The sequence below is a fragment of the Corylus avellana genome, chromosome 1, assembly GCF_965113065.1.
Source record: "Corylus avellana chromosome 1, dhCorAvel1.hap1.2, whole genome shotgun sequence".
Classification (NCBI taxonomy): Eukaryota; Viridiplantae; Streptophyta; class Magnoliopsida; order Fagales; family Betulaceae; genus Corylus; species Corylus avellana.
The window spans coordinates 16535203-16562430 of NC_142490.1; the positions used below are offsets into that span (position 1 = coordinate 16535203).

The 27228-nt window shown below is 35.3% G+C and overlaps 2 pseudogenes; one reads left to right on the forward strand and one right to left on the reverse strand.

The window, feature by feature from the left end:
• Positions 1 to 5444: 5444 nt before the first annotated feature.
• Positions 5445 to 27228, reverse strand: part of LOC132171612 (disease resistance protein RPM1-like) — a 32683-nt pseudogene continuing 10899 nt past the window's right edge.
• On the forward strand, positions 17354 to 20187 carry LOC148588002 (disease resistance protein RPM1-like; annotated as a pseudogene).

Consider the following 27228-nt stretch of genomic DNA (forward strand, 5'->3'; position numbering starts at 1 on the left):
GAAAGACTGCAGGTTATTCTTTCTCCTGGAAGGTGACTTCTCTTTTAACCATGTTTTCATTGCCTCCCAGGCTTTGCTTGGTAACCGATTTTGCCGTGATTTTGGCTTTACACTATTCATCTCACTTTTTCATTTTTTTAATATTCTTACTTTTTACCTTACATCAATTATTTTTTATTATTATTCAAATAAAAAATCATTAAAAACAATTTTTTTTTTTTTTTTTTTTTTACCAAACATTCTTACTTTTTCACTTTTTTTTTTAAAAAAAATATTCTTATTTATTTTTTTTTTTTCACATCAATCATTTTTTGCTACAATATTGAACCAAAACCAAAAAAGAATCGTTTATCAAACGAACCCAGTCTTTCTTTTTGCCACCTAAAAAGACCGTTCACATTTTCAAGTCATATCTCAACTTTATTTGTAGTGGAAAATTCTAGAGATAGCGTTTACGAATTAATAGCATTGTTACTTTGTATTTTTCCAATTCTATAATGATGTTTGTTAGGCGCCGAAAAAGAAAAAAGAAAAAAAGTCAACTAAATAAGGTGAAGTTCCCATTTGGGACTTGACTCGCAACAAAAGGAAAGAAAAGAAAGAAAAAAGCCATAAAAAAAAAAAAGGGTTAAACACTATTTCAGTACCTGTGATTTGTACCAAAATCAAATAGTAACATGAGTTTTCAAAAATATTGCAAATGGTACCTTAGGTAAGCCAATAAACACATTTGGTATCTCTGTCAAGATTCTATTAAATTTTTTAACGGAATGCCATGTCACCCTTACATGTGGATACCACGTGGCGTGGTGCTTGAGTTTTTGGGTATCACGTCATATTTTATTTTAAAAAAAGAAAAATCCAAAAAAACATATTTTATTTTAAAAAAAAAAACCAAAAAAAAAAAAAAAAACACTGGGGTGGCCGAATCACCCCCTTAGGCCATGGGGGTGGTTCGGCCACCCTTAGACCAGCCGTCTAGGGGTGGCTGAACCATCCACAGTGTAACAATCTCATATAGCGGAAAAACTGTAATTATCAATACAAAAAAAAATACTGTTAAAATACTTTTCTTTTTACAAATACCCAAAGCTATGTCGTACAAGGCATTTATACAAATCTATCCGACAGTCTAAACTCTAGACAAAACTTAACCAACTTGGAATCTCTGTACATCTCAATATGAATCTCTAATCACAACTGCATAATTACCTTGATTTTCCATTCCTGCAAGCACTACAAAAAACTGTGAAGTAGTGAGTCAATTGATTTCCGACAATATAAATCATTGTTGAATCATATATAGCAAAATGCTAGACAAGTTATAAAACCACAAAAATCCGTATTATTGGATATCAATATCATACTCAGTAAGTAAGAATACTTACAGTGGATTACATGAATGGATCATCAAAGGTAATTACTTGAAACCCGTTCTGCTGCAGTTGGTCCATACCCATAACAATCCCTTCACTGACTTTCTCTCTCTCTTTCTCTCTCTCTCTCTCGCCTAAACTCTCTTTCTTCCTCTTCAGCTCTCTGTCTTAAATTTCCCATCTCACTCTCGGTTTCTCTTGTGTTCTTTCTTTCTTGTAGCGCTTGGTCTCGCCCTTTCTCTCTCTGTTATGAGTAAACACTCTTAGAAAGAAGAAAGACCGAGTAAAAAGCGGAAGAAGGAAGAATATATGCAAGAGATGGGAGAGGAGATGAGTGGTGAAAATTGTGAAGGAGAAGAGCTCTATTTATAGGAGAAAATCAAACACTATTCTACCTTCAATTTACAATTATACCCTCATTTTACTATTCCACCAACCCTATACTATTTCACCAACCCTATACTATTCTACCTTCAATTTACAATTATACCCTCATTTTACTATTTCACCAACCCTATACTATTTCACCAACCCTATACTATTCTACCTACCCTATACTATTCTACCTTCTTATTCTACCATCCTTATACCTACCATTTACTATCCTATTATTTCACCAATTACCATTCTCTAATTACCACTCTCATAAATTTTCCAAGAATTAAAATCATTGCCTAATATGAATATTAATATAATCATAGCATCAATTTAATATCTCTAAAATAAGACTTTAAAAATCTGGGTTGCTACACACAGGGCCACTGGGGATGGTTCGGCCACCCCTAGACGGCCGGGCTGGGGGTGGCCGAACCACCCCAGGCCAAACGGGGTGACCGGCCACCCCCTATGGGGTGCTTCGGCCACCCCAGCGTTTTTTTTTTTTTTTTTTTTTAAATAAAAAATAATAATAAAATATGTTTTTTTGGTTTTTTATTTTTTATTTTTAAAAAATAATAAAATAGGACGTGGCAACCAAAACCCAGGTACCACGCTACGTGGCGCCCACGTGTAAGGGTGATGTGGCATTTCGTTAAAAAACTTAACGGAATCTTGACAGAGGTACCAAGTGGGTTTATTGGCGTACCACAGGCACCATTTGTAATATTTTTGAAAACCCAGGTGCTTATTTGGTTTTGATGTAAACCACAGATACTGGAATAATATTTAACCCTAAAAAAAAGGTCACCTCAAAGATCAAAGAGTATTACCATTAAATTTGTGATATATCATTTTATTAGATTTTAATCCAATGATAATTTTAAAAGTTATATCGGCTTTGGAAGGATACAAGAAGAATATGAGAAAGACTTCTAGAATTACTCAACATCAAACACACCAAGAGATACAATCGAACACTCATTGTTAAGACAGCGTAGGAATAAAACTTTGTTGATGATGACGTTGTGCCACGTGAAGAACGTATTCATCTATTAAATCTTCTATATGATAAGCTGCTTGTTTCACTCACATTTTGACGCCATCTTGGAGGTCTCGTTTATCGACATCTTTGAGGAAGCATTGGATGCTCTCCAGTTCATTTTTAATGTCCACAACTTCCTGGTAGACACCATTGAGCCAATTTGATTCATGAACAATCAATTGAACCAACTTGTTGATGAGATTGGCCACAACAGTTTCTGTCATGGTTTCTGGTTTGATCTTCACCTAATGAATGATATTGTCACAGTTATTAAAGAATTTGGGTTAAACTGTCACACCCCAAGCCCCAACCAGGACATGACTCCTATTAAGAGTTGATAATTTTTTTAAATTTTTTTTTTTTTTATATAAATAATCAAAATATCATTAAAAATAAAAAATGTAACCCAAGTAAATAGGATCTATACAAGAGATACACTTACACTAATTAGTAGAAGGGTAAAAAAAAAAATTCTAAAAAATAAGCAAATTAGAAAAGACAAACGCAACTGTCCAAAGATAAAGATTATCGAAGATTAAAGACTATTTATACTAAGAACTGATATTCAAGGAAATTGAAACATTTTGTTACAATTCTATTTCATCCAAGAACAAACTATTTGTACTACCAAATCATATCATAAACAATTCTACTTGCGTTGCCTGTCTCAAAGTTAATCAAAAAACATAAAAATCTTCCACCAAAACATCCCAAGAAAGAAAACCAAAAGATCAATATATGCAGCTATATGAAACATGATAATTCATAAATTCAATATTCATCATAACCAAAAACGAAACAAAAAACCCAACCTCTTGGCTTGCTTATCCGGAGCAATGGCCTTCTTGGCCTCTCTAAGCTTGCCTGCCATCGTCGTCGTGTTTTGGAGTCTATCTCTCTCTCTCTATCTCTGTGGAGGAGTTTCCTCTCTATCTCTCGCCGTCTAAGAGGCTGCGCCAAGACCTTTCTTGCCAACAGATCTTTCGTTGTAATTTTGGCAACTTGCAACTGTTTCGGTTATGAAGAATGGGACACTCTTGTCTTGAGAAGTACTTGAAACAAATGGCATAAGAAGAGAAATGGCACTTCTTAGACCTCCCTCGATCGTTAGCCACTGAGGACACGTGGATTGACACAACAAAATCACCCTCAAACCCGAAGTTTTCTAATCCAATTATGCATGTCAGTATCTTAATTCCTCCATTCTAATTTTCTAATCAATTCATTTTCAAATCTCAGCAAATTTGAATACAAAGATGGTAGCATTTAACTTGGCTCAACTGCAAATTTTAAACATGCTTTATTTTGTTGAAGATTTGGAGAGTTGTGTCACTGTTGCTTTGTCCGCATTAACATGTTGAGACAATTTTAAACTTATTATCACTAATGTGATACTAATCACTTTCACCATTCTTATTTAAGGTAATATTCCATCGTACATGAAATTCTACCACTCTTTCTTTTGCACGAGATGTATACCGTACCCCATTGTTTGAGCTAGCTGTGTAGGTTGAGAATGAGACTTCTTTCTACTCACTAAGGAACTCATTAAGGGTATGGTTGGTATGCGGGTTAGAGCTCAAAATAGAATAGCTATATTGGAGAATAGTTATTCCATTCATTTGGTTATTTTATTATTCACAGGATAACAATCTATGTTGAATAGTTATTCTTCAAAATGAGAAATAGCTAGGAATAACGACTATAGCTTTCGTGATGGGAATAGCACACATTAGTATCCACGCAAAAGCCATCCATTAAGAAAGTAGTCCCTCTTCTCACTGAACAGTAGTAGTGCCTTATAATACTCATTTTTTTTATTGCTTTCAATGGCCTCTTATTCCATTGATCTGTTGTCGAAGCCAAGCCATGAACTGAAAGATTTGATGTCGAATCAAAGCGCCAAGAAGAACAACTGCAGAAGACACAAGGAAAAACTATTGTACATGAGAATGCATTTCAAGCTCCTCCCTGATTAAACATTGTCCACTCAAGATGCCAGTTTAGCCAAATACATAACCCTTTTTTTTTTTAAGGCATTTCAGCGTTGTTTTAACATTTTAGTCTTTGTAGTTATACTATAATGCCATGTTATTTTAAGGCAATTTTGTTCGATAATGGATGGTGCGAGTTCGAAGGTCTTGAATATTTCCAATTTATGGGGAAATACACAAAAATATAACTCTTTTATGAAAATACTCCAATGTCCTATTGTGAAATAAGAGTAACAATTTCTTATACTAAATAAACTATCCATTATAACACATTGGTTTCAAAGCCCTCAAAACTGTTACATATGAGAATAAACCCCCACCCCCCATGGCCCAAGTCTAATTACAACTGCTAGATCCTTGTCGTTACATAGATTAGTAGTATCAAACTATTTTTACTGATGACAGATTAAAATATCAAATAAATAGAAGTACAAAAAACAAGGAACACAATTTAGAGAGCAAAAGGAGTTGGTAGCATTTCTAACTGTAGCTTAAGTGGGAACTCATCGCGCGGCCAATGTAAGACTTTCTTAGTCAGCCACATAATGTGAAGAATTTTATATATATATATAATCATGGAAATCTTGTGGCCAATTAGCGGTGCATACCTTGTTCATCACTGAAATTCTATATGGTAGTTTGATTCTCAAAGACTCACCCTTGCAGATGCTCTAATAAGTCCGAGTCACTAAGCTTGTATATTTGATATCGTTCTCCTTTAATCTTATACCTAAGACGTATAGTAGTTACCTTCTGGACTTCTCAATAATCTTTGCCTCCATCAGGCTGCATACGTAGCACAAATTCTCTCTGCATTTCATAAAAGTCGATAAGCTTTAGGCTTTCAAGGTGCTGTATTCTAGAGGGTACCTCCTTCATTTGCGGGTATGGCCCAATCTCTAGTTGCTCAAGACTGGGCAGTGATCCTTTGTCCATTTCCACCATCTTTAATTTTTTCATATCTCTGAGGGTGAGCCTCTTGAGTCTTCGAAAACTGCCTTTCTCAAAATGCAGTTGCTCCCCATCATACGCATGATTAAGGGAAAGGGTAATTAGATTTGGCAAAGCTTGGACATACGACAGTGGATATTCCTCTAATGATGAGAAAAATAAGATTAATGTGACCAGATTTTGAAGCTTTGGAATCCAATTCAGCAACTTCTTCAATCACCCTATTAGATAGATATGCTTTAGAAATGGAGGTGGCGAAGAAATTGATTCTAAGTCTACAATCTCATCTTCACTAATTGAGCCTACAATCAAAATTAGGGTGCTGGCCAAAGCCTTACTGGAACTCACTAAATGTTCCTCAACGACCTTTCTTTGGCCCTAAAACATTAAGGAATAAAACCCTAATACTTTCCTTGATATGAGATTTCATGAACGTTGAAACTTAAGCGATTTAAATCACTATAATCGTTCATGTTTAATAATCTCATGTGGCGTACTAGATTTCATCCACATGAAACGCCAATTTAATCTCTAAATACCCCAAAGTGAAAAGCACATTTTCTTTTGAGTTAGAAAAAATTACCACTAGGAATTATTGGAACATAAAATACTAATAATTAAAGCAATAGGAATACATCCAATAACCAAGAAAAATAATATACTTATTGCTATGAAATTACTTTATTTAAATTAACCAATGTTAATTTAATAGTAAATTTCAACCTACCTATAGGCAAAGGTGCATCACGCATGAAATTTACTCTTTATTAATAAGACTAATAAATTTAGCATTAAAAAATAAAATTTTCCATACCTGTGGGCCTAAGAGAAATTTTATTTTCAATGTTAAATTTTCTATCTTATTCTAATTAAGTCATAAAAATAAAAACGTCCCTATCGGGATTAGTAATTAAATTTATGAATTAATTACAGCATGATGTTAATTTTCTTTATGAAGTTCACATATATAATCTTGATGCAATTATCATTATAATATAGGGATGCTATGGCTCTCTCAAAATTATTATGATAATCACGACTTCATTTACATCCAATAACTGTATATATGCCAAAATAAAGTTCCAAGGAATCAAAGACAAAATCAACATGTCAGTAGATAAACATTATTTTTCCAAAGTACAACCGGATAGTGTCTCAGAAAAGTGAGGGGGCGCACAATGGCACACTTAAATCCCAAGACTTTCCTTGCCAGAGCTTTCCGATTGCAATCTTTGGATAATACCATAAACATTCACCAACATATTGGCTTACTTAATTATTCTCAAGTCCAGGCATCAAGCAATTTATATTTAAACAATATAAATAAAAAGAATATATTTAATCTTAAGTTCATGCATTAAAGAAATAACAATTTCAATGCTAAACAATTTAAATAATAACATATATTAAATTGCAATACAAAAGCATATGAAAATGTATGGCCTAGTGTCTTAGGCCCTTTTACCTTGAGAGCTCAAGTTCTAATCCCACAAGAGCACAAGGCCCAATTTTTTTTTTTTTTTTTTTTTTTTTGAATCCGTACGGGCTATTGTATTGGGTTTGCTTTCTTTATCGGGTTGGGCCACCTTATTAGGTTAAGGGTCAGCCCACTTAATTACCCAATTTTTATTTTTTTTTAATTGTATCGGGCTTGGATTAAAATAAACCCATATGCAGTGGCCCAAAAAACACTAGACCCGGTTTCCTTATGGGTTAAAAAACCCTACCCGGATCCTTAACTCCCCAACCCAGAAATACGCAAACCCTAGCCGCAGCCCAGTTTTTCTTCTTCCTTATGCTTGCCGCCGCCACCGCCTTCCTCATGCGTCGGCCACCAAGGGATGGTGCTCTGGCCAGATGACAAAAGGCCAGAGGTGACCCTCGACGAAGAGCTGCCATCCTGGCACATCCTTACGCGAGCAAACGGTGGAGATCGAGACGATTCCACTGTCGTTCTCACCCTGCAGTGGCGTCCTAATGCCGGACCTGAAACGGTGCACTCCACCACAGATCCTCCCACATCAGCCGTTTGGTCGCCACTGTTAATCCTTTTGGGTGGTCCGTGATGGACCGCTCCTCACTATATGCAGCAAACCGCCTGTAACCTGAGTAGGGGTATTAGCTGTCCCACCCGTTCATAGCCAAAGAGCAGATTCTTACGTGGCAGTCCAGCACAGCTGCCCAAACGAGCACATCAGCCCCAGACAACGCCGACCGGCAAGAAGCCGTGGCGCTATGGTGTCATCCAAACCGGCTTCATCGTCGTCACCTTTATGGCCAGAGACCGCTGCTGACGGCAAAGGGAACAGGTGCCCAGTGGATTCCCCGGAGCTCGTCGGTGTCCTCTGCGCTGATGGCCAAAGAATTGGCCACCACCAACTGCTCTTGCTTCCACGGCTCAGGTTCACGATGGTGTGTACAAATGGTTCTCCGGCACAAGGGCAATATGGTCAAGTCTCAAAAAAATAAACAAATCAGTGTATCCAAATGGACCAAAACTAAACACGCATATTTAGTGGGTTTCATGCTGCCCACCATATTTTGTTTCAATAATTAAATAAACAAAATCAATATTATGGAAACAAAAATAAAAATTTACAGCAGGCATATCTAAAGATTAGACCGAGCAAATATGGCCTAGAGAATGCTCTGATACCACATGTAATAATTCAATATATAATTAAATGCTAATCAATATAAATTAGCAGCGGAAATAATTTAATTATGTAAGTACCTCCTGTCATTGCTTTGCTCAAGCAATGTGAAAAAGACTATTCAGCAACAAAATCTGAAAAACTAAAAAATAAAAAATAAAAAAAATTGAGAGGTTCTTTTGACTTATGCCTTCCAGTGAGTGCCAATTGATGGAATACACAAGTCTTATTTATAGGTAGGTCAATGACCCTCAATTAAAGTTGTTACCTTAATTATTCATTTCATCAAGAAATAAAAATAAAATAAATAATCAATACAGATTATTTGATTCCTCAAAATAAAATCAATAATAAATTCAAATATTTGTTTCCACAAGAATTAAATCAATAATTTAATTCAGAATATTTGATTTCACAAAATAAGCTTTAATTGGAATAAATCACTGAACACCGTAATTATGTATATTTTATAATCACAATAATATATGTGACATAAAGGACATACTTTAAATGGAATTTCTTACAGAAGTATCTCTGAAAATGTTCTGCTGGCCCAGGAACTTGTTAGAAATTATCACAAAGAGAAAGGGGTTCTTTGTTGCACCTTGAAAATTGATCTTATGAAGGCATATGATTCTGTTCATTGGGATTTCATGAATCATTGCCTCCATTGCTTTGGTTTCCCAATGAAGTTCCTCAGCTGGATCAAGGAGTGTATTACATCTCTTAGGTTTTCTATATGCCTAAATGGTACTTTGGTTGGCTATTTTGAAGGAAAGAAGGGGCTGAGGCAAGGGGATCCCTTATCTCCTTATTTGTTTGTTCTAGCCACATAGGTTTTCTCTAGGATTATGGCTGATCATATTGGTGGTAGTTTAGGTTTCAAGTTTCATCCTAAATGATTGAAACATAAACTTACTCATCTATGTTTTGCAAATGACCTCCTTATCTTTTCTGAAGCCAGTTTGAGGTCTATAAACATCATTCAAGATGCTTTGCTTGAATTTGAAGAGTTATCTGGTTTGAAAGCTAATCCCTCAAAGAGTTCTTTCTTTTGTTGTGGTATTTCAAATCGAGTGAAACACTTGCTGCTGGGTGAATTAAAGATGAATGAAGGTCATCTTTCGATTAGGTATCTTGGGGTTCTCCTTATATCTGCTAGACTTTCTGCAGCAGATTGTGGAGCTTTGTTGGACAGAATTACTGGACGCATTGACTTTTGGCTTTCTAGGAATCTCTCCTATGCAGGCAGGCTCCAATTGTTGTCATTTGTCGTGTATAGTCTGCAAGTTTATTGACTAGCATTTTTATTCTTCCTAAGAGGGTCATCAAGGCTATTGAATAGAAATTCAATAGGTTTCTTTGGAATGGAAAGATTCAAGAGTCTACAAAGGCTAAAGTCTCTTGGCTTGCTTTGTGCTTTCCTAAGAAGGAAGGAGGATTGGGGCTGAAAAGACTGGAAGTTTGGAACCAAACTTCTATGCTAAGACATGTTTGGAGTCTTTTCGCTAGGTCTGGCTCTTTGTGGGTAGCCTGGGCGAAAGAAAATCTGTGGAAAAGGAAGAGTTTCTGGAGTGTGAGTATTCCTCAAAATTGTTCTTGGAGCTGGAGGAAGATCCTAAAGTTGAGGGATATTGCTAAAAGAATCTTGAAGTTTGAGGTTGGTAATGGATAGAATATTTTTATTTGGCTGGATTCTTGGCATCCTTCTGGAATTTTGTTTGAGGTTTTTGGGCACAGGGCTGTTTATAATGCCCATAGTGTGGAGGCTAAGTTTTCTTCTGTCATTCTTAATGGAGACTAGTTTTGGAGACCAGCTAGGTCTGAGGCTCTAGTTGAGATTCAAGCTAGGCTTCATGAGATAAGTTTTGGTCCTCATGATAAACCTTTGTGGACTGTCTCTAGGAAAGGCACCTATGTTAGCTCAGAAACTTGGGATTTTCTTAGAGAAAAGAAGGATGAGGATGTTTGGTGGAAGTTGGTGTGGTTTCCACATGCTATTCCCAAGCATGCTTTCATTTTGTGGCTTGCTATGCAGGATAGGCTTCTCACAGGGAATTGTTTGATTAAGTGGGGATATAAAGTTGAGGTTAAGTGCCTTTTCTGTCATAATCAAACTTCCAATTTGGAAGTTTTGTATGCATCGTTGTCAAGTAACCAATTCTTCTGTTATCTGGGATGAGGTCTTGCAGCTAGGAATCAACAAATGGGGAAATAAGGCTTTCATAGGTCTCCTCTGCTGCTTTGTTTTAGGTTCTGTAATCTGCAATTTATGGCGCACAAGGAATGAAATCAAGCACTCTAGTCAGCCTAGCTCTGAGGAGCAGATTTTGAAGAAAGTTCTTTGGGAAGTGAGAACTAGAATCGCTGGGAAGGGAAAATTTCCTAAGACTAGAGAGAATTTGGTCTTAGCTTCTTTGTGGAATTTACCTGCAGATTTGCTATTGTAAGCTGTTTTGCAGTTTGTGGTGCCTGGTTTGGTTTGTGGGTAGAGTTTAGTACTATGTGAGGGTTTCTCGGCCTTTGGGGAGGCATGATGGTGATGTAGTTTGGGTTTGCTTGTAGTTTTTTGTTGTCTGCCAGCTATTTTGCAGTTTGGTGTTCTTTTTGGTTTTTTTGAGTTGGTTTGGTTAGGACCAGGGGTGTAAACGAGTCGAGCTTGAGTGTGCTTCCCTTGTTCAGGCTTGGCTCGTTTAAATTTTACTCGAGCTCGAGCTCGAGCTCAAGGGCGAGCCAAAAAAATCGAGCTCGAGCTAATAATAAGTCAAGCCGAGCCAGCTCGCGAGCTAGCTCTTATATTTAATGTTTTTGTTTTTAATTTTTTTTTTAACTTCAAGTACTCTTAAATGGCTTAAGAAGTTAGTTTGCATATGAGTATTTGCTTAGCCTAGTTAGTCGAGTATGGAACCTGAGTCAATACAGCAAGGCATTTGGTTTTAAAGAGAGGGGATATGCATCCTTTTATAAATAAGCAAACTTGGAGATTGATGTTTTCTGAACAATGTGGGACAAGTTAATAGGTTGCATTCAGATTGCATTGGGACAACGCCCCCTACAAAAAAATATTTTTTTTAACGTCTTTCTCTCAATCCCCCTCACCAGTCACAACGGATCTTCCACTTGAACTCTCATTTCCCACTCTCTCACTCTCGCTCACCAGACAGGTAGTGATAGTGTTTGGGTCTGTTTGATTTTTCAATAGTTTATGCCTTTCGCAATCTCCCTCAATAGTTTCTGCTTGATTCTTCTTTCCTTTCTTTTGGGTCTGCTCTAATTGAATCGATGTCTTTTTAATGATTGCTCTCTCTCTTTGATCACGAAGGGTCTAGAATTTTTCATTCTCTAACGCTTAAATATAAATGCAATTTTAAGGTTTTAATAATTATGAGATTTATATATATATATATATATATATATATATATATATATATATATATATATACATGAGCTTATACGAGCTGTTCACGAGCTTAGTCGAGTCGAGTTGAGCTTGCTTCGTTTAATATTCGAGCCAGAATTTGTGTTTATGAAGCGCTTCATTTAATATTCGAGTCGAGCACGAGCCGAGCCCGAGCTTGCTTACGAGACGCTTCGCTCACTTAACAGCCCTAGTTAGGACTCTATGAGGTCGTGTTTTCAGCCTGTTGAAAAGGCTTGTAATTGGTGTTACTTTGTTTATTGGTTTGTTTGCTAATAAAGTCACTTATTAATCCCAAAAAAAAAAAAAAAAAAAAAAGAGAAGAAATTGATGAAGATGGAGTTGAATTTTGTGTGGTTGATAGTTGCAGCTTAATTTATTGAGTGGATGCATGGGTTTTTCTTGGGAACATGTTGTCTTTCATCTATAACCTAGTCTTTAAGATCTAGTGACCCTAATTCTTTCATCTATAACCTCGTCTCCAGGTGATCTCTCTCTCTCAACTTTCTTGGGAATAAGTTGGAGTACGTAGTTGAATAAATGAACTCAATTTTTATTCAAGTTTGATTCAATTAATTGAGTTTAGATAAGTCTGAGTTTGAACTGTTCATTAACAGTTCGGGCAGTTTACAACCCTGCAAGGGAGAAATAATTTTATTGCTTGCTTTGATAGAATTATATAATCAAGTTATACGTACACTTAACACAAAATATGACATCTAATTATATCTATAAATTTAAGTAAGAAAAAAGAATATACTTTTCATAATTCTTCCAAATCATTTTAGTTCAGAATTTAAATCCACGTTGTTTTATTTTGGTTTCTCAAGAGAGTGATGGAGTGGTATCACTAATCTTATGTTTCTCATCAATATTTGAGGAAGATCTACTATCATCTGTCCAGGCTTTGCCTAATCTAGTTACCCTTTCCCTCAATCATGCATATGATGGGGAGCAAGCACTGCACTTCACTACAAAAAAATTCCATGATTAGTGACGTGTCAAGATGAGAAAATTAAAGATGATAGAAATAGATAAGGGATCACCGCCCAGTCTTGAGCAACTAGAGATGGGTCTGTGCTCACAGATGGAGGAGTTACCCTCTGGAATCCAACACCTGAAAAGCCTAAAGATTCTCAACTTCTATTAAATGCAGGGAGAATTTGTGCTACGTATACGCGCAGCCAAATGGAGGAAAAGATTATTGGAAAGTCAATAAAGTAACTACTATCTGTTTTAGGTATAAGATTAAAGGAGAACGATATCAAAAATACAAGTTTGGTGACTCAAAGTTGTTGGAGCATTTGCAAGGGTCAATCTTGGAGGATCAAACTGCCATGCAATTTCTGTGATGGACAAGGCATGAACCTCTAAGCCACAATACTTGATTTATTTATTTATTTATTTTTTATGTAATGATAAAATTATCCACATTATTAAGTATAATGTTTATGGCATGGTTTAGTAAGTATAAGAAACTGTGACTTGTATGCCACAATATTACCTTGTTGGAGCATTTTCATAAAATAATGATATTATAAATCTTTTCTAATTTTTTTTTAAAAAAGAATTAATAAAAGGAAAAATGAAAAACCAAGGGTGGGGTGCTTTTTTTTTTTTTTTTAATTATTATTATTATTATTATTTTCGAATTTATAAGAATATTTTTACCTTATTAAAAATTGAGCTTGAAATTCAATCTAATGTAGTAATGTATATATAAAAGTTTTCCTTCCTTCGTTTTCCGGTTATGATTATTAGTGCTTTGGTTTGACAACAAATCTTAGTTGATGGTAGCAGCAACAGAATCACTGAGGTTGTACAAAATCCATTTTTCGCTTATTTCATGAACTAGGAGACAATTGCAATTTTCGTTGTTATAATTCTATAGGGTTTCAATATGCTATACCTGTTGAAGTACTTTACAAGTGAGCTCTTAATATGTTCTTTGTTCATTTTAATTTTTAGTATGAGAAAATTACAATTTACCCTTCCAAAGTTGATAGTGTTTTTCAATTCGAACACCAAAGTTTCAATTTTTGTAATCCACTCCTACAAAGTTCCAATTTTTTTCAATTCGACCAATATTATCCCAAAATTTCTATATTACCTCTAATTTTTATTTTTTTATAAAGAAAATAACAAATTTGGGAGTGCAAAAATGACTAGATGGCCCCGAATTTTTTTAAATTTTTTTAATAAAAAATAAAAAAAAATAAAAATTAGGGGTAGTATGGGAAGCTTTGGATACAATTGGTCAAATTGTAAAAATTTGGAACTTTGGGGGTGAATTGCAAAAATTAAAACTTTAGTGTTCGAATTGAAAAATACTGTCAATTTTATAGGGGTAAACTGTAATTTTTCTTAGTATTTTGAAATTTTTTCTAGAATCCCTTGCAAGATTTTCGTTCTCCAGCCGAGACAATAAAAAGCATTAAATGCTAATAAAAAGTACCAATACTTTTTTTTTTTTGTAAAATTGCTGATATTATTGCATTCTCAAAAACATAATCAACACATATACAGGGCACTCCTCTCGTAATCACAGATCCAACTTAACTCTTCAGGGAAATCTGAGCTCCATGTGTTGTCCCACAGTTGATCCGTTGCCATCTGAGCCACCGTGTGGGCAGCCTGGTTTGCTGCACGTTGCACATAGACCATCGACCAATCGTGGAAAAAATGGAGTGCTATCCGAATATCTTCCACCAGATGGCCTATTCGGCTCCAGTCCGGATCGACAGCCTTAACAGCGTCAACTACCGTCTTGGCATCCCCTGCTATTTGAATCCGCGTGAAAGGTCAATCATGACTTCCATTAGAACAATCACCAAAACCCAAAATTAAGATAACAATTCAAAATCTATAAACAAATGAGAATTTGATAGCACCTAGATAATCGAATTTAGTAAAGCCTTTGCTTATCTTCTTAATGACTCATGTTGAGCTAGTAACCCAGCAAAGCTGCGGACTAGATTTTTGATTTGACTTGTGAATTAACTCGAATTTAAAATGAATTTAGCGAGTTAGTACTTAAATCTCGACACAATTTAAACTCCACATGCAATTTTTAGGTTGTTAATTTTTTATACGAACTGTAAATTTCATGTGAAATTACTGAATTGAAATTAAAAATCTAACTTATTTAATTAAATAAATTAAATTAATGTTTATCATATTTTGACATGACCATGACGTGAACTTAACACTCAAACATCAATTACCCACCATGCCATGCCTTGGACAAAGCAGCAGCCATTGGTCAACTCTCCAGATCTTCAACAATCTTGGCTGGAACCACGTAGTTGGGCACATACTTCAAGATCATCGTCTCCTTTACGATCAGTAGTGAAAAGAATGCGTGGTTATACAATGGCTTAATTTGATTTTTTTAATTTTTTTAATTTTTTTTTAATCCTTTTTACTTTTTAATTTTTTAATTTTTTAATTTTTTTTTTTTTTTGTGAATGACTCAAGATGTCTCCACCACCTCAAAGCCCAAACCAAACAGAAGGTACCCTGTTAAATTATCAGTTATTCCAAAAGCTTAAATTGATAGGAAGAAGTAAAATTAGTCACTCAATTATTACTACCACTCCTCCTCACATATAGGCTCAAACTCTCTTTTAATAGGTAAAGACTCAACACGTAAAATATTTAATTTAAATAAAAGTGAATTGACCGTGTGAAAGTTTGATCCAACACTCTAACCCATTCTCAATTTCACCCCTCCCTCTCTCTTTCAGTAACTTTCTCTCCCTCTCTCTCTCTCTCTCTCTTTTCTCCTTAAGGTCTATCGCCCAACCCTCTCTGTCTCCCTTGAACTCTCTTCTCACAATTTCACTGTCTTTGTTTTGCCGTTGAAGACAAGGAGAAGGAGTAAATTAATAAGAAAGGGTTCCCAAGAGGTAGCTCAATCGGTTGGACCATGCCTAATGAAGCGAAGGTTACTAACTCGAATCCCCTTCCTCCTCTTGTGTGGACCTGTAAAAAAAAAAATTAACAGGAAAGGAAAAAGAAAGGAAAAGAAGAAGGGAAAAGGAGAAATGATAAAAAGAAGGGCGGCTGTGATTATAAAATAAGGAAAGAAAATAATGGAGATTGAGAAGTGATAAGGGTTCTCGGCTTAGGGTAAAAAGAAATATAAAGATGACAAAGGTGCGTTGATTGAGGGGATGAAAAGGAAAAAATAATATAAAATAAAAATAATAAAATGATTCAGAAGGTGGTGTCGGCAAGGTGTTCTAAATATGGGAAGGGAAGAAAAATTGAAATAATCCATATAATTCTCTCTACTTTTTTTTTTTTTTTTGAGAATTATAATTCTCTCTACTAATCAATCGTCTATTTTTTTTTCTAAGCAAATAAGGAGTGGTACAAGGATATTAATTCTAAGCAATCAATCGTACGCCTACTAATTCTCTCTACTAAGAGATATGATGATTCAAAGTAATCTCTTTAAATGAGGATTTTAAATCTGGGGCATAACAAAGTAATTACTTTTTATTACTATTTAAATAAAAAAAAAAATCACTAAAAAACAAAAGTTTTTCATTACTCCATACCAAACATTCTTACTTTTTAAAATAAAAAATAAAAAAATTCTCACTTTGTTTTTCCACATAAATCAATTTTTGCAACAGTATCGAACTAAAACCCTTTAACAAACACACCAACCCCGTGGGTAACCTTGTGACCAACGGAGGGTCACCCATGATGGTTTTTTTTTTTTTAAAAAAAAAAAATAATAATAATAAGTTAATAACAATATGACCCATGGGCCATAAGACGAGTGGGTTAGATCCACCAGTAAACCCACGGGTTAGGAGTTTTTTTTTTTACAAAAAAAAAAAAAAAAAAATCTTTTAGGAATTTTAGGAATTTTACACTCTTTTGTTAGGATTTACTGTTAAATCCTAACGGAGTGTGGAATTGGGAACGAAATAAAAGTTTGATACACCAAAGTAAGAGTATTAACTCGTTTACCGCCCTAAGTATGTCTTTGTATCAGTTATTGCACTATTGGAAGATGAGACTTGGAGTTTGTACTTTCTAACTATAATGTACCCATATTATGCTGGTGGGAGAATATATCTTAGAGACGAAATGAGATTTTTTATTTATTGTGTTTGGATTATTTATTGATCTCTAATTGATGTTTTATAAGTAATTTGGTAGTATAAGTAGTTGGTTATTGGATGAAATATAACTTAAAAAAATGTTTCAAATAGATTTAATATCAGTGCTTAGTATAAATTGTATTTGCTTTTCATTACTCTTTATCTTTGGACAACAACGTTTGTCTTTACTAATTTGCTTAGTTTTCAAAATTTCTTGTTCTTTTTTCTCCTAGTTATGTGTTTCTCAGGTATAGTTCATGTGTTCATGCATTGAGTTTTCTTTTTTTAATGATATTTCTATTACTTCTTAAAAAAAAACACAATACAAGTTCTAAGTAGGTGTCATGTCTTGCTTTGCGCTTGGGGCGTGACAATTAACCCAAATTCATTTATGATTGTGACAATATTAGAGAGGAAACCATGACAGAAACTGTTGTGACCCTTGTCATCAATGAGCTAGTTCAATTGATCAATCATGAATCAAAATTGCTAAGGGTGTCCACCGAGATGTTGTGGATGTTAGAGATGAACTTGAGAGCATCCAGTGTTTCCTCAAAGATGCAGATAGAGAAGACCTCCAAGATGGCGTCAAAACATGGGTGAAACAAGTGAGAGAAGTAGCCTATCGAATAGAAGATGTAATTGATGAATACGTTCTTCATGTGGCACAATATCGTCATCAGCAAAGCTTTATTGCTTTCCTCCATAAAATTGGCCACTTATTCAAAAAATTAAAACCACGTCATGACATAGCTACAAAGATCCAAGATATCAAAATATCAATTCGTGAAATCAAGGAAAGAAGTGAAAGATATGGTTTTAGTTCCTTAGAGCAAGGATCAACTAGTAGTGAATCTAGTGTTACATGCCATGACCCTAGACTGGGTGCACTTTTCATTGAGGAAGATGAAGTTGTAGGCATTGAGTCTACAAGGGATGAGCTCGTAAGATGGTTGGTGGGGGGAGTATCTAAATGATATGTTATTTCAGTTGTAGGCATGGGCGGAATTGGTAAGACAAGTAGACAACTCTTGCTAAGCAAGTATATGATAATGAATTAGTGAAAGAACATTTTGACTGCCATGTTTGGATCACAGTGTCTCAGTCATACAACGTCCAGAAGATACTCATGTACATGACAAAGAAAGTCTACTGTGAAAATGAAACGGCTCTAGGGCAAATAGACATGACGGATGAGATCACACTAATCAGCCAACTGAGGAAATATTTACTGCAAAAGAGGTATGTTGTGGTTTTTGATGATGTTTGGAAGTCAGAGTTTTGGGAAATTGTGAAACATGCTTTACCATGCAATGACAGAGGACGCATGATTATTATCACAACACGCAGTGATCTCATTGGTGTATCTTGTAAAGAAACTTTATTCGATCAGGTCCATAAGCTACAACCTCTGTCTCAAGACAAGGCTTGGGAATTGTTTTGTAGAAAGGCATTCTAGTCCGAGTTTCAAAGGTGTTGTCCCAAAGAGTTGGTGAAACTGTCGATGGACACTGTCAAAAAATGTGAAGGCCTGGCACTTGCAATTGTTGCCATAGGTGGTCTTTTGTCAACAAAGGAAAATGTGCCATTTGAATGGAAAATGTGCCATGATACCCTCAGTTCTGAGCTAGAATGTAATCCACACCTTACAAGTGTAACAAAAATTCTCTCTTGGTTATCATGATCTTCCGTGCTACCTAAAGTCTTGCTACTTGCACTTTGGCATTTTTCCAGAGGACTACTCAATCACAAGTACAAGATTACTTTGGCTATGGGTAGCTGGGGGCTTCATAAAAGGAAAGAAGGGAAAAGCATTGCAAGACATAGCTGAAGAATACTTAATGGAGCTCATCCACAGAAACTTGGTTCAAGTTTCATTTGGGGACCTCAATTATGAGATATTCAGAAAGTATAGAATCCATGATCTGCTGCATGAAACCATCCTATCGAAGGCTGGAAAGTTGAATTTCTTTCAAGGTTCTTGAAGCAGGTGATACTACTTTCCATTGTAAAAGTCGGAGCCTATCAATTCACAATGCTAGAGAAAATGTTTTTTAGACAAGTGAGTACTCTCATGTTCGTTCTATTTTTCTCTTCAACATTAATGAAATGCGTAGGCCTTTCATAGTTAGATTGTTCAAAAAGTTCAAGCTTTTGAAAGTGTTAGATTTTGAAGATGCTCCTATTGATTATCTTCTTCAAGAAGTGGGTACTTTATTCCATTTGAAGTACTTAAGTTTGAGGAGAACATAAGTGAAAATACTTCCAAATTCTGTGGGTAGGCTACATAATCTATAGACACTAAATGTCATGGAAACCTTAGTGCATGAGCTTCCAATTGAGATATTTAGGCTTGATAAGCTAAGATAGATTATGGCTCATTCTCATGACTTCAAAATTAAAAGTAGCCTTTATTCGGTGCGAGGAGTAAGAGTACATGAAGGTGTTGATGTTTAAATGAATTGCAAGAACTATCAATGATTGAGGCAAATCATCATGGGGTTGGTTTATTTGAAGAGCTCAGAAAGTGGAGTCAGTTGAGGGTGTTGGGCGTTTCAAATATGAGTGAGGAACGTGGGAGGGCCCTATGTACCTCCATACAAAAAATGGTCCACCTTAACATTTTGGTTGTACGCTCAATTAGTGAAGATGAAATTATAGACTTAGAATCAATTTCTAAAGCATCTCTAAAGCTTATCTATCTAAGAGGGCGATTGAAGAAGTTGCCAAACTGGATTCTAGAGCTTCAAAATCTGGTCACACTAGTCTTATTTTTCTCATCATTAGAGGAATATCCACTGTCGTGTGTCCAAGCTTTGCCAAATCTAATTACCCTTTCCCTCACTTATGCGTATGATGGGGAGCAGTTGCATTTTGAAGGTGGTGGTTTTCGAAAACTCAAGAGGCTCACACTTAGAGAGATGAACGAATTAAAGATGGTGGAAATAGATAGAGGATCATTGCCCCGTCTTGAGCAACTAGAGATTGGGCTCTGCCCACAAATGAAAGAGGTACCCTCTGGAAACGAGCACCTTGAAAGCCTAAAGATTATCGACTTCTATGAAATGCAAAGAGAATTTGTGCTATGTATGCAATCTAATGGAGGCGAAGATTATTGGAAAATCAAGAAGGTAACTACTATCCGTCTCAGGTATAGGATTAAAGGAGAGCGATATCAAATATACAAGCTCGGTGACTCGGACTTATTGGAGCGTCTGCAAGGGTCAACCTTGGAGGATCAAACTGCCATGTAGAATTTTAGTGATGAACAAGGTATACACGTCTAATTAGCCACCAGATTTCCATGAATTTTTCTTTTTATATATATTTTTTATATGTAATGATCAAATTCTTCACGTTATGTGGCTGACGAAGGGCCTGTTTGGGATTGTGTTTGAGGGGCCTAAAAGTGCTTTTAACACTCAAAAAGTCCGTTTGAAGAAAAAAGTACTACTTTAGTAAAAAAAATTAACAGTGCTTTCAAAGATCCAAAAAGCCTAAAAAATGTCAAAAACCCACTTTTGCCAAAATTTTAAAAATGAAACTTTTGCCAAAAAATGTTTTCTTTTTTACTTAAAAGCTCTATTTCTCAAACGCAATCCCAAACGAGCTCTAAGAAAGTCTTACATTGGCCGCGCTATGAGTTCCCACCTAAGCTACAGTTTGAAATGCTACCAACTCCTTTTGCTCACTAAATTGTGTTCGTTGTTTTTTGTACTTTGATGTACAAATTTAATTGTACTCGCAAGTGCACGAGTCGTGTGCAATATAGCGTGTGTGCAAGTGCGAGGTCGATCCACAGGGATTTGTGTTGTGTAAACCAATTTCTATTTAAACCAACTCTATTTTAACCTAGTTCCGAATTTTGTGATTTTTGTCGTGCAAAATAAAACATAAACTAAAGAAAATAATGAAATAAAATGGTAAAGAACACTAAGGTTTTAGAATTCACTTCGCCAAATCTTAACTCTATATTCTCGTATTTGTTCCTACAATCGAAAAACTATATTCGATGTTTTACAAATATCAAGTTTAAATCATTCAATGAATCCACCCATTTTTACAAATCACAACAAATATCCGATTCGAAATTAAATCATCCTATGTATCCATTTGGTTAACGAATCACAACGGATATCCGATTTCAATCAAATGATTTGATGTATCCGAAGGATGAAACACATCAAATATCCAACTCCAACACATAATAGTTCATCACATTCAATTAAAAGATATAAATCAAGCAATTGAATGAAAATCTACAACATCCTTATTCGAAGTCAAAATTGTATAAACAAAATACGAGAATACATGAGTTTGTCAATGACGAAGCTTCATCTTCAACCTTAGTTGAAAGATTTAGCCTCTCATGATAACAAAAATAATCACCAATTGAATTGTCATCATCGAAAGAATAAAACTTACAATGGAAAACAAAGCAAAAGCTTCCCCACGGCAATACGTCGTAATTCAGCTTAAAACAGCCTCTTCCAATTGTGAGGCTTAGAGGTCTATTTATATGGCTTAGGAGAGCCCTAGAAGCCCTAGTAATCCTAAAAATTTCGGAGATTTAAGTCCAAGCCCAATTAGGATAAAGAAAACCTAAGCCCAAATCGGAATAGGATTCGCCCAGAATTGCGGTCCTATCTTGCGGCGTGATTTTGGCCTTGCGGCGCTCCGAATTGGGAAAATGCTATTTCACAATGAATTGTAGTAGTTTGAGTTAGCTTTCCAATTCCGCTTGAATCACCTCAATCGGATATCGGAGATGAAAGTTATGGTCAAAATACCGAGACGTATTCAGAATCCAATTTTGCATCCAATCCGATTTGACTTCAAATTGAGAAATTCCGAATTAATCATTTCCTTTATTTGATTAAACTTTAACCATGATTGGTTAAGCTTAACCATATCCTCTAGGTCTTCCCAATTTGCCCCTTTAAGCTTGGAATTTTTCCAGAAATGTTTTCTTTTCTTCCAAAAGCCTATAAAACAAAGAAAATACAAAAATGCAGTAAAATGTCTTAATTAACCAAAACCAAAGGATTAAAACATGCAAGTTAAGGGCTGAAAATATGAATATTCTAGCACTTATCATACTTCTATTTATTTGATATTTTAATCTGTCATCACTAAAAAGAGTTTGATTCTAATCTATGTTACAACAAGGATCTAGCAGTGGTAATTAGACTTGGGCCAACACAAATGACCTTTTATAATTAAAAGACTAATTCTTTGGGGTGGTTTATTCTCATATGTAACCATTTTGAGGGCTTTGAAACCAATGTGTTATAACGGATAGTTTATTTAGTATAAGAAACTGTTACTTGTATGCCACAATAGGACATTGGAGTATTTTTGTAAAAGAGTAATACTTATGATATATTTCCCCATAAATTGAAAATATTCATGACCTTCAAACTCGCACCATCCATTATCCAATTCATTATAATAGAACAAAATTTCCTTAAAATAACATTGGATTAATTATAGTATAACTACAGAGACTAAAATGTTAAAACAACGCTGAAATGCTTTTAAAAAAAGGGTTATGTATTTGGCTAAACTGGCATCTTGAGTAGACAATGTTTAATCATGGTGAGGAGCTTGCAATGCATTCTCATGTATAATAGTTTTTCCTTGTGTCTTTTGCAGTTGTTCTTCTTAGCGCTTTGATTCGACATCAAATCTTTCGATTAGAAACTTCTACCCTTTTACTTCTACAAAGCCCAGATAAGCAAACCCAATGAAAACAAGAACACCCACAAACCAAAAGCGGAAACCCCATATAAAAATCCAATCTTTAATGCAAAAGAAAAGAATTCCCAAAGAGAAGAGTCCTGTTCAACAAACCCAAAAAATAAAAAAATAAAAAATAAAAAATAAATAAAAAATAAATAAAAAATCTATGCTTAAAAAAAGAATAATTCAGAAACTAGGGGAATTTGAAGCTTCTACGTTGAATTACTTTGGGTATGGCTGCATTGAGTTTGACAAATGGCTGCTATTTTTAACTTGTGTGGTTAGCCCAAACGATGGAGAAATTAGCTTCAGTTTCAGTTAGAAAGTATGGAAAAGTTAGAGACAAAAAACAGGGGGTCTTGGCTTTACACAACTATATATATATATATATATATATATGGTGGTGTGATGATAAGAGTATTAGTATATAGGCTTCTGATTTACCTTGTAGTGGCTCACGCAACTAGTTTCCTTTTTCCATATTCCTATGATGCCTTAGAGAGTGGGTTGGAGAAATTTAGTCCACTCAGGAAATTTCTGTCCAATTAAGGAATTCTCCTTGGAAATTAAACTCATTCCCACTTGACCATTTCTTGCTCCTTGGAAATTAAACTCATTCCCACTTGACCATTTCTTGCTCTTGACTAACCATCACACAAGTCAATTGAACCAGAATACACGCAACTAATGTTTGCAACTCTTTCGAGATTTTTTAGAGGGTAAAGAGAATACTACACTGTAAATTTGGTTCAATTGTATTGGCATAATCAGATCTTTTGCTGTGACTTGTGAGTAACATTATCAATTTTCTTTCTCAATGTGTGTGCTGATTTTGTGTATTTAGAACACAGTTTCTCTTTTCACATTTTTGATTTATCGATTTCGCTATGTCAATCTCCCAAAAAACTGAATAACTATAATAGTAATACTTGATAATATGATTCGTCGATTCCAATCCCATAAGCATTACAATAAGAACAAACTAGATGAATTACGACTACATATATTGATAACTACTACTCCTAGTAACTGTTGAGCAGACACCCTTTTACTCTAGAATTCTACTAAGGAGATATCCTCTTATTCCAAGAGCCCTTCAACTGCATGATTACGTCTTACTTTCCCTTGTTGTATGATTTGTGCCACATAACAGAGTATAACGAAAATTGCAATTGTTTCGTGGTTCATGAAATCAGAGAAATAGATTTTGAACAACATCAGTGATCTGCTTCCCCCGCCATGAACTAAAGATTTGTTGTCAAACCAAGGAACCAATAAGAACAAGTGGAAAAAGAGAAATAAGGAAAAAAAATTTGTACATTAGAATGCATTTCAAGTTCCTCATCCTGGTTATTAAACCTGCAATTATATTATAATGTAATATTGTTTTGAGTAATCTCATTCTAATATTTCCAATTTATGGGGAAATACATCAAAAATATTATTCTTCTATGAAATACTCTAATATCATATTGTGACATACAAGTTACATTTTTTTGTACTTAATAAACTATGCATTATAACACCTTACTTTCAAAGCCCACATGACCCGTTACATATGACATCAAAATCCCTAGAATAATTAAGCTTTTATTATAAGAGATCCTATGTGAAAGATGCTTAAGAGAGAAAATATAACAATTTTATGCGGAATTAACGGATATTTAAATCTAAGCAAACAACCACAAAAAACAAGTAAAATCAAACACAAAGATTTTGGTGACGAAGAAAAAATCTTTTAGAAAATGTTCTAAAAGTAAAACCTCTCCGGGGCAGCTAAACCTAAGAAATCACTATCAAAAGATTATACAGAGATTATAGACACTAGGAGCACTTACAATCCTTTGCAAGACCTTGGCTTTGTAAGATCGACAAGCTTCCAACTTGTCTCCTCGCTCACAATTTTCTCCAACGTGATTCTCCTTTATCCGACCTTTCCGATAGACTTCAATTAAGCACATAATCAAAACTAACAAAAATCCTCTAAGAGGAATCAATTTGGCTCACAACAAAATAATCACTCAAGCACAGCCTCACACAAATTCTAGGGTTCTAAAATTCGTGACTCTCTCTTCTATAATGATATATATATCCGGGCAGGGTAGTGGAGCAGAAACAGAGTTTCTGAAACTGCTGTCTGGATAGGGGGAGGACCTGTCTGGACAGGGACTACAAAGGGTGAAAATCAGCAATCATCAACAATTTGAAAATTCCATCGGTCCTTGATCAACAGCTTCGATCAATGGGTGTTTGTGGTCCGATTGAGCTGAAACTTTGCAGGGACGTTCACGACACATGAATCTACATTATGAACTATGGAGGTTTGATTTTGAGCATTTTATATCAGTGTTTGAGCCCGTGAACAATAGCCTCTGCATTTTGGAACCGAATTGAGGAAACAAAAATACTAACACTCGGTGATGGCCCAAGTCTAATTACACTTGCTAGATCCTTGTTGGAACATAGATTAGTATCAAACTATTTTTAGTGATTAAAAATTAAAATATCAAATAAATAGATGTTAAAAAATAACAAGGAACACAATTTAAAGTGTAAATGGTTGTGGTAACATTTCAATTTGTAGCTTAGGTTGGAAACTCACCAGCCAATGGAAGTCTCATTCTTTAATTACCAGACCCAGCATTTTATACATGCCCATCAAACCCCTATAAACTACATGACTCTATTTCAGCAGTCACACATTTGGTCTCTGCTTTTGACAGGCATACCAATTCTAAGGCGGAGACAACCATATTGTCAAACCTGCATCTTAGCCTGCGTCAAGAGTTAAGCGTTCAGATTCTGCAACAAACAAACATCAAAAAATTCTACTCCATTTAGTTCTACGAAGACCAGAGAAGTATCACTTCCCCCTATTGTAAGAATCACTTTGACCATTTTATTCAACTATTTTTCATCCTTTATTCACCAGTATTATGTCATTCATATTTCCTTCTTCCAACTACTTCTCATAAACTCAAAACACCCACAATCTAAATCTTCCCCTCTTAAGCAAACCCAACGAAAACATGAATACCCACAAACCAAACCCACATAAAAATCCAATCTTTAAAGCAAAAGAAAAGAATGCCCAGAAAGAAGAGTCACGCTCAAGACACCCAAAACAAAAAAAAATATCTATGCTCAAAAGAACGTTGCAGAAACTAGAGGAATTTGAAGCTTTTACCTTGAATTACGTTGGGTATGGCTGCATTGAGTTTGACAAAAATGTTGGCAGAGGAAGGTAGCTTGCGGGTGGTGAGATGGCTTCTGTTTTTAACTTGTGCTGTAGCCCAAACGATGGAGAAATTAGCTTCAGTTTCAGTTAGAAGTATGGAAAAGTTATAGGCACAAAAACAGGGGTCTATATACGCAAACAATTTAATGTTTGCCAACTCTTTTGAGATTTGGAAGAGGGTAACTTTGAAGAATAGCATGCTGTATTTTTCTGGTCTATCATACTCTTCAAAAGCAAATTAAGCATACAACCTCCACTTTTCCTCTGACAAACAAGGAAAAGGCTGGTCCATTATTCAGTAGGCCACCAAACAAGGAAAAAAGGGTCGGCTACACAGGTCATGATTCCGTTTGGTTTGTGCTTTGAGGTGACAGAGACCCGAAAGAAAAGGAAATAACTTCTATAAAGACCGTTACAAACTAAGTTCTTTCTGCCTTCCAATAAAAGAATGACATCTCAGCATGGAACACAAAAACACCTCAACCATAGAAATCTCATCTCAAACAAAAGCAAGCATCTTTCTTTTTTTTTTTTTCTTTGATGAATAAGGAATTTCATTCAAAAACAAACAATCCAAACTACAAAGATATTCCAATTACAAGCCTTCTCAAAATGTCTAAAACTTAGCCACGCAGGGCTTCAAGCATACTCCAAGCAAGCCAAATGCATACAACATACAATTGGCAAGCCAACACTACCAAAAGAAGTCCAAAACAGGACTGTTCTACAAAGAAACAACAAACAAAACCAAACCTGCGGCAAAACAACCACACAGGGTCTAAAACCAAATAACAAACCAAACCAACTGCAGAAACAGAGAACAGAAAGCACTACTCAACACCATTAGCAACACTAAAAAACCTCTCCAAAAAGGAAAACAGCCTTCAAGAAGAAGAGCAAGGTAGAAATAGAACAAGCAGCCTGCACAGAAACCATAACAGCAAGTCTGAACAAAAAAGCAAGCATCTTACTCAAGCACATAGTATAAAAATTATAACTCTTCACTCAATTGATATTTTCGGGAGTACATTACAGCTTATTGAGCAATCTGCTTATTCGTAAAGGAGCGTAAATAATCCTAATACTACTAACAGATGATGAAGGTGGAATAATTAGATGGTAGATAATTGATGATAGAAGAAGTCCTCAATTGAGCTACGGAAATGATCAGCTCAGCTGAATAAATCCCCCTCCAAGCAAACTTCCTACAAATTCTTTCAAAACACCCCATTTCTTCCCAGTTCCCAATCCTTCACCACCCTTAACAACAGTACACAAGCCACAATGACAACTCTGAATGCTTTATAAGTGGCTC